Here is a 12883-nt window from a genome sequence, read left to right on the forward strand (position 1 = left end):
AAGCAAGACTGAGACAAGAGAAAATAAAGTGGCAATGTAATGCCAGAGGGCACTGCAAAAATTGATATTACAGTATTTTCCATTCCAACCCCCCACCACCCCACCCACCCCCACCACCACAAATTTCGATATAAATGGCAAACAATCTTCTCACCAACCATCTCAGACAAGTTTGCACTTTGTAGCCAAATGAAATTGCCATTTTTGTTGCCAAACACAAAAAACCAATTGGATTTCAGCAAAGATTTGTATAGCTGTTGACAACAAAGTGGTGAGGACCACAAACTGTATTTAAAAGATGAATTAAAAGACGAACATAGCCACTGTGGCATCACTTATTCGTTATGAACTCTGCATGCAAGACTCATCTTTTGTGTTTTGGCGTAGGCTGTGCTGCAGAGGGTGGAGGGTTGGGTCGTCAGCTAAAGCGACTAAGCTTGGTTTGCAAGTTGTATGCATAAATGCATGCAACCATGTTTTTAAAATGATCAACTTAAGTTGCCATGCTGAAGTCATCATTGCTTGTGGGCATATTATTCATGTTTATTGTAATGTCAAATGTGTCACATGCCTTTTTTAGTGAACTAAAAAAGGCATGTTAATGTAAAACATGCCTCAGCACCTGTAGACTTGAGTTCTCACTAATGACTCTGGATATGGAGATTTAGAAGAAATGAAAATTTGCTGTGTAGAAATTCTTGAATCAATTAATGATCTGCGTGATCTAAGCTTTTCCATTCTCTGATCTCCACATCTCTGAAAAACCTTAATGTTCTAGTCCTTCATGATAGCTTGTGTGAAGTCCTATTATTTTTTAGAGAGAAATGTTCTACTCATTGCTTCGTACAGTGGGAGCGTAAATCTAAAATGGAAATGTTGATTTGTTTTTAATGTGCTGTTGTCTGGGAACTATGGTTAATTTGCCGTTACAGCAAAACTTCTGTTCACAAACAGCTCCATCCTTCATGTTGTCCCTCTGTGTGCTGTTGCTGCCATATATTTTTTTACATTGCAGCGATGATAGATCTGACCCATCTGACATATTTTCCAAGACTCTGACGATGTTGAAGTGCAGTCATGTGGCAAACTGACTTCTGACTGTTGCCAAGTTGGAACGGCATAGTGTGCATGTAAAGCAAGCATGCTGCCGGTATCGCTTCTTATCGCACAAAGTCTTATTGTGCAAGACAAGCTATTATGTGCTCCATTTACAGGATTTCTGCAGAGAGGGGAAGAATTTAACAGAAATAGTGGAAAGCTTCTGAAGCTGCCGTTGTTGCGGCAGTGCTATCACATAGCGACTATAGTTGGTCTCTTCTTATTATCTGCGACTGAGTAGTAATGGTCCTATGGTGATGAGAAATGCTGAAAATCTTCTTACTTATCTTGGTACTGTATATTTGCATCGGGGATTTCCACACCCTGTTGATCCTGAATCCCTCCTAGAAAATATGATTACATATAAGAAACTTGCCAAGCAAACGGCCCCTCTCCCAGAGGAAAATAGAACATGTGTTTTCTATTGTTCTTCAAATGTTCCCAATGACCACACTAATTTTCCACTTGAGATGGAGCATGTCCTGCTTGCCTTTAGATCATATCACCTGAACCAGACTCTTAAAGCAAGTCGGTGAGCAGAGTCTTAAAGAAATTCTTATTTTCCCATTTATGCTCAATAATCTTTTCCAGCTTGATGAAATAAAATAAGAGGGATCTATCTGACTCTGATAAAATACTTTTTTCATTTGATATCTGACAGCTTGAGCTGAGCAGAATCATTTTCCCAGTTTCTTACCGACTATGGTGTGTAAAACCCCAAGTTCTTTATTTTTAGCCTTTCATAACTCGTGCATGTGAAAACATTATCTTTTTTTATCTTTTAGTTGGCCTGGGGTTTCACGAGTCCTGTTTTACAACCCACAGGAGTGAAATTCTGTACCAGAAGGAAGAAAAAAAACAATTTTCTGGCCAACATAACTTCAAGATAAATGCTGCTTGCAGAAATGAATTGCAGGTGTTATTTCAATCATAAAGAAGACCTGTTTTGTGATGTCTGAGATTTGTGTTAAAGGGAATTGAATAAATGGAATACACACAAAACTGGAATTTTTCAGACAAAATGCTTAATCTGCTTTTCCTGATGTTTGTCATGACAGAGCTTTTGTGTTTTTGTAGGATGGCAGAAAGGCCGACACCTTTATATATCTGTTAAAATGGCCATTTCAATACTTTGTTCTTTATGCCACAAATTCAATAACTTCCTGGAAATATTCCTCAAATATTTTGGTCTATAGTACTAACATGATAGGCTCATGCAGTTACTGTGGATATGTTGGCTGCATGTCCATGATGCAAATCTGATGTTCCGCATCATAAAGCCTCTCTATAGGACTGAGATCTGATGGCTGCAGAGTCCATTTGAATATAGTGAACGTACTGTCATGTTAAATAAACCAGTTTGATTTGAGCTGAAATGAGTGACATGATGCCTTATCCTGCTGGGACCAGCCATCAGAAAGTTTACTGTAGTCATAAAGGGATAGGAATGGTCAGCCACAATACTCAGGTAGGCTGGGTAGGTTGCCCAAAGAGTGCCCAGAAAATATCCCCTGTACCTGCACCACCACCAGCAGCTGAAACCTTGATATGAGGCAAGAGGGATCTCTGCTTTCCTGTTGTTTACACCAAATTTTGGACATACCATTCCAGATGTCACAGCAGAAATTGAGACTTATCAGATTAAGCAACATTTTTTCAATGATTATGCTGTCTAATTTTGTCAAGTGTATGGAAATTACAGCCTCAGCTTCCTTTTATTAGATGTCAGGAATGGCTCCCAGTGTGGTCTTCTGCTGCTGTAGCCCACGTGCTTCAAGGTTCAACATATGTTCAGAGGTGCTCTTTTGTAGACCCTTTTTTTATTGAGTGGTTATTTGAGTTCCTGTTGCCTTCTTATCAGCATGAAACAGTCTGGACATTCTTGTCTTGACTGCTTAAAAAGAAGACCACTGGAGTTCTTTATCCTTCTTTTCAATGAGTCTCAATGACCATCACCTGGATGATTGAGAACCTACACACCCATCTCCCCATTCTCCTCTGACCTGCAGGTGAGTGGATATTTTGTCATTTTTCTGACCATTCTCTGCAAACCCTAAAGTAGTTCTATGGAAAAAATCCAAGCAGATCAGCCAATCTGGAACTAATAACCATGCCATATTCAAAGTAAATGAAGTTTCTTCCCTATTTTGCTTAATTTGAACTTCAGTAGGTTGTGTTAACAATGTCGACATTCCAAAATGCATTATGTTATATAAAAAGTCAGATGGTATAATACACGTTTGAATTCTGGATGTCCTCGTGTCATGCATTCTTTCTTTCTTATTCAGCTATTTCAATCAATCAATCAATCAATCAATCAATCAAAGCTTTATTCGTCACATGCAGGTTGCCCTGCAGTGAAATGGGACCCCCCCGACCTTACACATACAACACAGACATTACATGGGGATACCGGTCGGAGATTGGTAGCATTAGAGAAAAACATTGAAATGTACATTACAATGGGAAAGTACAAGAGGAAAAAAGGAGACCCCTACTCATGCTGTGCTTCCATGGTAGGACAGCATGAGAACAGGAAACAAAAAAACTCCTCTGCACAAAAAAGCACATGAATGTCCACAGCACAACATTATGAAGGACATGACAAGCCACGGGGATGGGTGGGGGGGCACATAGACCCGCCGTGTTCCCCCGCAGGAAACAAGCATCGAAGGCGTTTGGAAAGGGAGGGGGATCAGTGTTTGCTTATCAGTGTATGTGTATGCGTGTCCATAGTTCAGTGGAGACAGTGTCCTTCGCCCTGCCAGGCTAAGTAAACAGTCTACCAGCCAACCCAGGTGGCCTTGCATGGGATGGGAAGGAACAGTCACAACATAGTCGTTATCAGGGATTGTTTTTGATCGGCTCCAGCCTTGAGCCCGCAGCTGGTGCCGAAGGGGTAGCCGTATAATGATGGTGATTTTTCTTTTGCAAACAACTCATAAGAATTTCAGGCTGTTTTTTAGCACTCCGACACTGGTCTCTCAATCTCCTTTTTTATAGCTTCGAGTTTCTCCAAGATGTTATTAGCCATCGATCCCGAGATCTTGTCACTCTGTTGCTCACGAAGCAGATCCTGAGACCTCACGACCGCAGCCAACTGATCCGAGATGTAGTCCAGCTTCCTCCCTGAGTTGTTGTTTCGGGTGGATTCGTTCCTGATGTAATCCAACCTACGCTCAGAGGTGTTAGTTTGAGCATTCACTGCAGTCGTAAGCGCCTCCAAGCTCTTAACCATGCTGCTGCTTTCACTGAGCCCTTTCTGAGAACTCGCACCTCGTCCAATCGTTTCAATCCCAGCGGGCAGCCTTGTGGGGATTTGGACAGCCGGCTCCGCTCTCTCAATTTTCCGATAAGCCAGGGCCAAGCCAGCTCCGATCAGCAAGAACCCTGTTACCATGGTTCCAAATAGGTAGATATCTTCAGCGTCCTCGATCGACAGTCCCGCCAGGCACACGACCCTCCAGTTCTGCCACCCGTCCATCGTGTATCCGGCAGGGAAAGTCCCTCCAGGGCACTCGGGCTCTCCCGAGCCCAGACTTCTCGTTGAGAAGATGGTGTCAATAGCGTTCAGAGACCAGTTGATCAAATCCATAATTCTCTTTTAGGTTTTAGACACAGACTGTGAGAGAGTGTTCCAGGGAAAGCAATAAAACACAGACAAGACAAGGACACAAGAAGCTAAGCAGGGAAGATAAGGGCAGGAGAGGAGAAAAGTGCGACCGCCTTCGCTGAGAGCCAAAGAAGTCACTTATTTATCAATAAGTGACTTAAATGTATATAAATATGCATGTATATATTGTATATATTGTGCTATTTCTTACTTAGTGTACTGTCTGTCTTTGTTACTATGTCTGTGAAGGTTCTCAGTCATCCAGGTCATCGTAGTCTAAGGAGTTTGCAAAGAAAAGCGTCTGGACTTCTTTGAGTTGCTTGAAGACGTTTCACCTCTCATCCGAGAAGCTTCTTCAGTTCTAAGGGTCAATTGGTGGGGAGTCCCAGATTTAAACCCAGTGGGAGTTTCTCCCCCAAAGAGGGACAAAGGACCCCCTGATGGTCCTCTACCTAATCACATGAGCCAAGGTGTGAAAGCGGGTGTGGGTCCTAATCAGCCAGGGTTTCGGGTGAGCTCATTGTGAAACCTGGCCCCACCCTATCATGTGATTTCCTGAGGTCAGATGGCCCAGGATGTGAGTGGGCGTTAAGGCGTCTGGGGAGGGAACTCAAAACTGGATTATAGATGGCAGACAGTTGGTGTCGTAAACCACCGCCTCTGTTCAAAGATGGTCGCTCACAGTGGACGTAAATGGCTTCTTTCACTCCTCTTTCAAACCATCTGTCCTCTCTGTCCAAAATGTGAACGTTGGCATCCTCGAAAGAGTGACCTTTATCCTTAAGATGCAGATGGACTGCTGAGTCTTGTCCCGTGGAGGTGGCTCTTCTATGTTGTGCCATGCGCTTGTGAAGTGGCTGTTTGGTCTCTCCGATGTAGAGATCCGGGCATTCCTCGCTGCACTGTACCGCATACTCCACATTGTTAAGTTTGTGTTTAGGAGTTTTGTCTTTCGGGTGAACCAGTTTGTGTCTGAGTGTGTTGCTGGGTCTGAAGTACACTGGGATGTCGTGTTTGGAGAAAACTCTCCTGAGTTTCTCTGATACACCGGCTACATAGGGGATGACAATGTTGTTGCGTCTGTCTTTCTTATCCTCCCTCGCTGGTGTCTGATCTTCTTTTCTGTGCCTCTTTGCTGACTTTATGAACGCCCAATTAGGATAACCACATGTTTTAAGTGCTTCCTTTACATGTGTGTGTTCCTTCTTTTTCCCTTCAGGCTTAGAGGGGACATGTTCTGCCCGGTGGTGTACACTCTAAAAAATGTTTTGTTGGCTTAACGTAAAAAAATTAAGGTAACAATTTGCATGGATCTTTTTAAGTTACTTCAGCTTAGCCACTATAGCGTAAATGCCACAAGAGTTCTCTAGTTAGGCAAACTCTATTCCTTACGTACAAACAACATGATTTGCTTTGTCCTCTACAAGCTTAATTAAGTTGAACCAACTTATTTTTAATTGTTTAAAAATTACTCCATTTAGTTATTAAAACTTATTTTTTTACTTTTATTCTACTCAGAAATATCCATGCAAATTGTTACCTTAATTTTTTTGAGTACTAATAACTTACAATAACTTATAACTTACAATTATACAATAAATTACACATTGAAATTCCAGTTTTATGATCAAACTGTTTATTAGAACACCAGTCCACCATTCCAGAGTCATTGACATTTCAATAGCAGAAAAAATTGTTGCCTCCATAAAATAAATGACATAAAACACCCCTGTAAATCTGTCTCAAAAAGACTGAACATTTTGACAGTCATGCTCTGATTCAAGTTTGTTTGTGTTAAAGTGATAGTTTAGGTTTTTTTAAGTATGAAGTACATTGTGAGTGTATTACACACAGTAGACAGCAGTCAGCACATTCCTGCCACCGACACGCACGATAGGCTCGGTTTGTTTGTGTGACTTTGGTAAATCTGAACTAACCCGAACTAACACCAAAGTCACCAAATAACACAATTACACTTACTGATCAAGGCAGCAGGAGACCAGCAACTCCTGTGTGCTGTCAGGTAAAATTGCTGTTTTTGTCCATGGACGCTGGTGGGCCAGAGCGATTGAAACAACAAGCAGTAGAACTTCTCTTTCCTCACAGAAAAGGCTGTCTGATAGCAAAATAAAGCAGTAAACATATTCTTGATATAATGTACATTTAAACTGACATCAGTTTTATTAGGATGGAGGCTCATCTTGCGTGCCGGTGGCCCCGTCTGCTTCTCCGTAGGTGGAGCTTACTGACTGCCATCTACTGTGTGTAATACACTCACTATACATATGTACCTCATACAGCCTCACTTCAAAAGACCCGAGCTATCCTTTTAAAGTGCATTATTTTGAACTAGGTGTACTTAATGCTCAACGCTCAACTTTACACCTACTGCCTACTGTACAGTATGTAACACAACACATTGCAAACAACAGTGGAACATTTCCCGTTTAATTTGAGGATAGCCTCACTCTTCACATTTTTTAGTACAACAGTTTACTTTTTAGTGACATTACCTTAGGACTGGCTTTCAGATCATCCAGCTCGAGGAATATCTTTTGAAACACTTCAAAAGTGTTTTTCAGTTCTTTTGGGTAGCTGAGGTTGAGTGCATATATCAGCCCCATTAGCAAGGCACAGGCTCTGGGTACATCCAGGTCTGCTAGGACTTCTGTTCCTTCAAGTATGATCCTTGCGCTGGCTGGATCAGACGTTGTGGCACCTCTGGTTACAATCTTCATCACTTCATTGGTAATATCCCCGCCACCATCCTGGTAGGTCAGAATCAATATAAATGTTTTAAGTAATCATACTTATACATGAGAGTAACACAAAATAGGGCTGCAACTAACAATTTTCTCGATTATCTGATTAGTTGTTTGGTCCAGAAAATGTCAGAAAATGGTGAAAAATGTCAATGTTTCTCAGAGCCCAATATGATGACCTCAAATGTCAAACATATTCAGTTTGCTGTCATAGAGGAGTAAAGAAACCAGAAACCATTCACATTTATGAAGCTGAAACCAGAGAATTTGGACTTCTTTTTCTAAAATAATTACTCAAACCGATCAATCAATTATCAAAATAGTTGCCGATTAATTTAGAAATCAATTAATAATAGATTAGATCGTAGCTCTAATACAAAGTATAGTCATGTCTGATTTACCTGCTCTTTGAAGAGATCCTCCTCCTTTTCCCTGAGATACACCACTAAGCCACGGATAGCGACCTCTCGCCTTCTCTCCACAGAATCGTCCTGTGAATAAGAAAAAGAATGTCGAACTGCTCTTCGAGGAGGATGGGTTTTTGATAATTACATCCAAAAAAAAAAAAAAAAAGGATTGACTTTATATGGCCTGAACTGTACCAATTATAGATTTCCAGTGATAATCAAAATAATGAATTGATCATTTCAAAGAGCCATTTCTCTGAAATGATCAAATCATCAACTTCACAATTATGCTTTTTTAAGCATGACTGTAAAATCTCTTTTAAAATAGGACCTGAAGCTGATGAGGAGATAAAGTGTAGCTCTTCAACTAACTCATCAGTACACCGTTGTGGTACATTGAATATGCTTTCCAACTTAAGCAGCACGTGGGCTACATGTTTTTCTATTAAATTCGGCAATTCTCTTATTTCATTACCTTCAGGGTCTTCACTCACTGCACCTTCAGTATCGTCTTCATCCACAGGATCATCCCCTGCATTTAGAGGATTGATATACCTCTGCAAAAGCTCAGGCTTGAAGTCATCAAGTGTATGAGGAGTGTGTTTCCGGCTCCTATGAGAGGCAAATGTTCCATGAATGTTTGTTTTGAAAGGACAATTTTCAAAAACACAAGACACAGTTTCCTGTTTCTTTAAATGACGACCAATATGCTCAAAGTATTCTCTTTCTGTGGAGATAGTGTTTAAAGAACAACATGGACATTTAAATGACAGTACAGTGGACAGTGTCACTGACTCACGGGTCGAGTGAGTTCTTGACAGATGGGTTCGCAGGCTGCCCCATGTTTTAAATGAGCCATAACACTCCCAATAAAGACAAGGGTGAAATTCTCCACCATGACCATGTCTTAATCTATAATGCTTTAAGAGATCTGTCTTTCTTGGTGTTTCAAATTTGCAAATTTTACAGATCCACTTCATTTTAAAAACAAACAGTTTAAATTACTTTAACTTGGGTGATTCAGAAGGCTGTAGTACAAACAACTTGTGCTACATCAGCATTATAGTAAATTTTAATTCATTGTTTTTGAATATTCAAGATGAAAAACAAGAAAAATGCTTGTAAACTACTGCAAAGAAATGGGCAAACTACACGCAATCAATATTCACGCTTTTTTAACTATAGTCTTTAGTCTAATCATTATCTCACAGGAAATCCTTATGACATTAAAAGTTAAAACTATGTATATTATTTTTAGTGTTGAGTTTCTCCTAAAAGTTGCTTTATGTTTCCAAATCAAAGATATTTTTTCTTAAGTGATACAACTGCGCTTATGTATCTGCAGTTAACACCCAAAAGAGCAAAATTATATTTTATGTGCTAATGCACACTCAATGTAATGTCATTAAAACAACTAGTTTATGAATGTTACTTAAGATCTTTCCTGTGGCGTTTCTACAACATGGCGTTCGCTTCCTTGCCCGCGTTTTTTGACTGAACTTTGACACAGGCTGTTCTTCAGCTAGGGCTCAATTAACAAACTTCAATCTCACATAAAAATAACTCTAGGACTTAAACATCAAAATGCATCGATGTTAAACCGAATGTATACTCAGTAACCTACATTTGTTTAGTCATGAATGTAAAACGGCCCAGCCTTTTGCTGGTCAAACCTTCATCAACGCTGCAACGATTTCAAAGTAGAAAGAAGAAAAACGTGTATTACCCTGTCTTTGCAGAGTTAAAACTACTGCTACAGAAGCTCAGTGTCAATTAACACCATTTGGCTGCCACCGTAAAACAAAACTTAACAAAGACTAATGTTACGGTCGAATTACTTCACAAGTTAGCCAGAAGTGTAACGTTACTAGCTTATCACCACCACTCACCGAGGAAGAGTTTAGTGTTGTGTAAAAAGGATTTCTTGCAGTGCGTGTTGATAGAGTTAAAGTTAGAGTTATTAGCTGCTGTGAATAAAACAAGGCAAAAAATTGTACTCACCACAAAGCTTTAACGTTTGATAACGTTCCGTCCAAAATGGCGCTTCTCCGCTTTCTCTCTTTGCCTCCGTTTCTTTCGATCAGTGGTCTGAGAGCACAACATGTCTGGGCAAGTCAGCCTTGTACTCAGCTTTTAAAGGACGCTTACGAGATTTTTAAGTTGTATTAACTGAATACACTTTCATGTTAAGTTAACACAGAAATGTCTGTTCAAAATCGATATATTACTGAGCTAAGACTGTTTTCTTTATTTTCATTTCGACCAACTCATTAAATTAAGTTATCAACTGATTACAATGTGTACATGCAACAAACTTAATTTTTTATGCAGAAAAAGCTATTGATTTTAAGCTTTACTTACTAACCCCATGAATCATTTTTTAGAGTGTAGGGTCCTGATAACCCCAAGTTTGTGTTCCAGAGGGTGATGGGAGTCAAAGAGGAGGTACTGGTCCATGTGTGTGGGCTTCCGGTAAACTTCGATGTTGAGGTTGCCATTCTCTTCAATGTGCACGGCGCAGTCCAGGAAAGGCAAACAGTAATCCTTTGTGTCTTCCCTGGTGAACCTGATGTTTTTATCCACGGCGTTAATGTGCGCAGTGAAGGATTCTACTTCTTGTGTCTTGATTTTGACCCAGGTGTCGTCTACATATCTGTACCAGTGGCTGGGTACTCTCCCTTTAAAAGAGCCAAGAGCCTTTCTCTCCACTTCCTGCATGTAAAGGTGGCTACAATAGGTGACATGGGGGAGCCCATGGCACAGCCATGTTTTTGTCTGTAGAAACCCTCATTGTATTTGAAGTATGTAGTGGTAAGGCAGAGGTCTAACAGTGTGCAGAACTGATCGGGTGTGAAGTTGGTCCTGTCCTCCAAGGCGCTGTCTTCTTGTAGTCGTTTTCTGACAGTCTCCACTGCCTCTGTGGTGGGTATGCAAGTGAAGAGAGAGACTACACCAAAGGACACCATGGTTTCATCTGGATCCAGGGTAAGTTTCTGGACCTTGTCGGTGAAGTTGGTGGAGTTCTTGATGTGATGTGGGGTGTTCCCCACAAGAGGTGCAAGGATGGTAGCAAGGTGTTTCGAGATGTTGTAAGTGGCTGAGTTTATGCTGCTGACAATGGGTCCCTTTCAAGGTCTTATCTTAGCTTGCCTTCAAGACCTTGAAAGGGACATAATCATTGACCGCCTCACATATCACCACCTTTACCCAGGGGATGCCATACCCTGCATTTACAGACTTCCTAAGATCCACAAGGAAGGTGTCCCACTCAGACCCATTAACGCCGTGGATAAAAACATCAAGTTCACCAGGGAAGACAAAAAGGATAACTGTTTGCCATTCCTGGACTGCGCTGTGCACCTTGAAGAGAATGGCAACCTCAACACTGAAGTTTACCGGAAGCCCACACACACGGACCAGTACCTCCTCTTTGACTCCCATCACCCTCTGGAACACAAACTTGGGGTTATCAGGACCCTACACCACCGGGCAGAACATGTTCCCTCCAAGCCTGAAGGGAAAAAGAAGGAACACACACACGTAAAGGAAGCACTTAAAACATGTGGTTATCCTAATTGGGCATTTATAAAGTCAGCAAAGATGCATAGAAAAGAAGATCAGACACCAGCGAGGGAGGATAAGAAAGACAGACGCAACAACATTGTCATCCCCTATGTAGCCGGTGTATCAGAGAAACTCAGGAGAGTTTTCTCCAAACACGACATCCCAGTGTACTTCAGACCCAGCAACACACTCAGACACAAACTGGTTCACCCGAAAGACAAAACTCCTAAACACAAACTTAACAACGTGGTGTATGCTGTACAGTGCAGCGAGGAATGCCCAGACCTCTACATCGGAGAGACCAAACAGCCACTTCACAAGCGCATGGCACAACATAGAAGAGCCACCTCCACGGGACAAGACTCAGCAGTTCATCTGCATCTAAAGGTCAAAGGTCACTCTTTCGAGGATGCCAATGTTCACATTTTGGACAGAGAGGACAGATGGTTTGAAAGAGGAGTGAAAGAAGCCATCTATGTCCACTGTGAGCGACCATCTTTGAACAGAGGCGGTGGTTTACGACACCAACTGTCTGCCATCTATAATCCAGTTTTGAGATCCCTGCCCAGACGCCTTAACGCCCACTCACATCCTGGGCCATCTGACCTCAGGAAATCACATGATCGGGTGGGGCCAGGTTTCACAATGAGCTCACCCGAAACCCTGGCTGATTAGGTCCCACACCCGCTTTCACACCTTGGCTCATGTGATTAGGTAGAGGATCATCAGGGGGTCCTTTGTCCCTCTTTGGGGGAGAAACTCCCACTGGGTTTAAATCTGGGACTCCCCACCAATTGACCCTTAGAACTGAAGAAGCTTCTCGGATGAGAGGTGAAACGTCTTCAAGCAACTCAAAGAAGTCCAGACGCTTTTCTTTCCAAGCTCCTTAGACTGTCTTTGTTACTGTTTGTACTGGAGCACTGTAACCAAAATAATTTCCCCTAGGGATCAATAAAGTATTCTGATTCTGATTCTGATCACATGATTCTTGAAGTTCATGTAATTTGTTTACAGTTTTTTTTATTTGTCAGCGCAGAAAACAATCGGACATTTCTTTCCACTGTGAGATATTTCAGAATGAAACCCGTGTCAAAGCTCTCTTGATATGTTTAATGAAGTTCAGCAGAATAACAGTGTGGTGAGAACCATATTGTGCTCAAGGGATAATGTTCCTTCAGTTAAGAGCTACAACTCCTTTTCTACAGCCAGGCTCCCACTGATACTTTTTTCCTGAACTTCTGTTAAAATGAATTCTTGTTCACGTAGTGAAAATCAAGAAACAAACAAGAATTTGAGCTCTCTGTGGTGGGGGGGTGGGTGAATCAGGTATATTATATCTTGAACCTTTGGAGGTGCAAAGAATTTACCTGTAGCCATTTGCAGATAAAGCATATAATGAGACAGACAGAAACATACAGATAGAGACAGGGACTGGACCT

General features: G+C 41.4%; 1 long non-coding RNA gene across 2 annotated transcripts; it reads right to left on the bottom strand.

The window, feature by feature from the left end:
* Window positions 1-5965: 5965 nt before the first annotated feature.
* On the bottom strand, window positions 5966-10266 carry LOC109202944 (uncharacterized). Of its 2 annotated transcripts, XR_002062950.2 has the most exons (4): window positions 9882-10266; window positions 8356-8492; window positions 7875-7964; window positions 5966-7479 (listed from the first exon to the last, which is right to left on the bottom strand). It is a non-coding gene; the product is annotated as an uncharacterized LOC109202944 (long non-coding RNA). The 2 variants fall into 2 exon arrangements; XR_002062951.2 differs by lacking the exon at window positions 8356-8492 and having other exon boundaries at window positions 9882-9911.
* Between the last annotated feature and the right edge of the window lie 2617 nt (window positions 10267-12883).

This window comes from Oreochromis niloticus, linkage group LG7, assembly GCF_001858045.2.
Source record: "Oreochromis niloticus isolate F11D_XX linkage group LG7, O_niloticus_UMD_NMBU, whole genome shotgun sequence".
NCBI lineage: Eukaryota > Metazoa > Chordata > Actinopteri > Cichliformes > Cichlidae > Oreochromis > Oreochromis niloticus.